Below are 1947 nucleotides of genomic sequence, written 5' to 3'. Positions count from 1 at the left end.
GGACGGAAGAGTCATTGCTTCCCTCGTGCTCGCCTTCTGGAATCAGTTCTTTTTAAGATTACAATGTCCCCTAAAATGTTTTTTTAGATGCCCTGCGATGGGCTGGCGAGTTGTCCAGGTGTACCGTACCCCACCTTCTGTAAACTGCTGGAGATATGTACCAGCTCCCCCGCGACCCTGTATGGAAGAAGTGGGTATAGAAAATGTATGTACGGATGGATGGATGTTTTTTAGATGTGCTCAGCCAATGTATTATAGACAACAATCTCTGATAGTTATCTGCCGTTGAGTTGTTAGTATTGGAACTAACCCTCAAAGATCTTTAAGGAACACTGAAAATGTTAGAAAACCCTTCATTTTATAAAAAATTACAACAAGATTCTTTAAAAGTTATTTTCAAATCGTCATGGATGGTTCCCCAAATGTTCTCCAAAGATAACACTGTGAAAAGTGTAGATAGCTTTGAGGGAACATTTCCTGAATGTTCTGTATAGGTTACATTGCAAAAATAGCAGTTGACCTTCAGGGACCCTTTTAGACAAGTTCCCTGAAGGTTCTGCAAATTCAATTCAATTCAATTCAAAGATACTTTATTGATCCCCGAGGGGAAATTAGAATTCCAGTACAACCCATCCAAACATACATCATGACACAAGACAAGGGGGGGACGGGTCACCGAGGCTTTGCTGCCCACTCACAGGCGCTGCCCTTGCTAGATGAGAAAAGAGACCACATTAGGTAAGTAGAGGAAAAAAATCATATTTCACACTTTATCCTTAGCAGGATACAGTTTGAGATTGCAAAAAACCTCAGCACAAAGAAGCAACAAGTTAACAAAACAACATCATGCCGGGAACAGTGAAGGCGATGTGAGGGTGCATATGCTTATCTTGAGCATGTGTGTGTGTGTGCAAGTGAGTGCGTGCAAGTAAGTCCATGAAGCACTGTCACAGAGGCCATTGTCCTTGATGGTACGTTGGAATGTTCATCAACCTGCCACAAAGTTCTGAGCAGGTCCACAGATGTCCTCAGGGAAGGGAGGGGGCAGAGGGAGCAGAGCATCTTGTTTACATAACTTCCGGGAGAAGTTAGCCAGCCATCAAGGCCGTGCAGGGGAGCCAGATTCAGAAAAACAACCATTATTTGGGCCAGGCTGACTCTTAATTTTCCGTCAGCCTTGAGAGTCTCGCTGCTGCTTCTCAAAGGCGAATCCAAACAGCCAAATTCCTGGTCTTTCGCCAGATCCGAGCGAACAACTTTCTCCAAGATTTATCCCATTTCACCCCTGAGTCCAGGAATCGCAACCTGCCTGCGATCCAGGATCACATCCAGTCTGCGATTCAGCTCACGTAACATCTCAGTCAGAGTGTTGATCGCTCTGCAGATCCCATCATACATGCCAGGCAGCCTCACAATGGCCAGAACAGCTGGTGACATTCTCCGAATTTCTCGATATGCCAGGTAACCGCTGACTCCAAAAAGCAGAAATCCTGATATCAAACATCCAATTATATACATATCTTCAACATCCTCGACTGACATTATCGACAAACACACAATCCTCCACTTCTGCCAGGAGTCCATTGTGTATCCAGAGAAAAACGTCCAGCCCGGACAAGTTGGGCTCTCCTTCACCCTGTCTTCTCGTCGAGAAAATTTGATCAATTGCATTGAGAGACCAGCTGACCAAATCCATAACTCAGAATTTGGAAGATATGCAAAAAGAGGCACCAAAAAGAAGACAAGACAGAGCTGAATCAGGGCAGATATGGGAGGGGTGCGGGAGTCAGAGAAAAAGTGTCCTCCTCCACCGAGAGCAGAAAGAAAAATGAAACTTCTTGATGATCTTTAGGAACCCTTATGAGTTTTCCAAATTTTAGATAGTGAAAGTTGTAAATACATGAAAGTTGTAAATAATCTTCAATTAACCTTTAGGAACCTTTCCTG

This window comes from Girardinichthys multiradiatus, chromosome 21 (genome assembly GCF_021462225.1).
Source record: "Girardinichthys multiradiatus isolate DD_20200921_A chromosome 21, DD_fGirMul_XY1, whole genome shotgun sequence".
In the NCBI taxonomy this organism is placed as follows: domain Eukaryota; kingdom Metazoa; phylum Chordata; class Actinopteri; order Cyprinodontiformes; family Goodeidae; genus Girardinichthys; species Girardinichthys multiradiatus.
Note: the sequence above shows the minus strand (reverse complement) of the source record.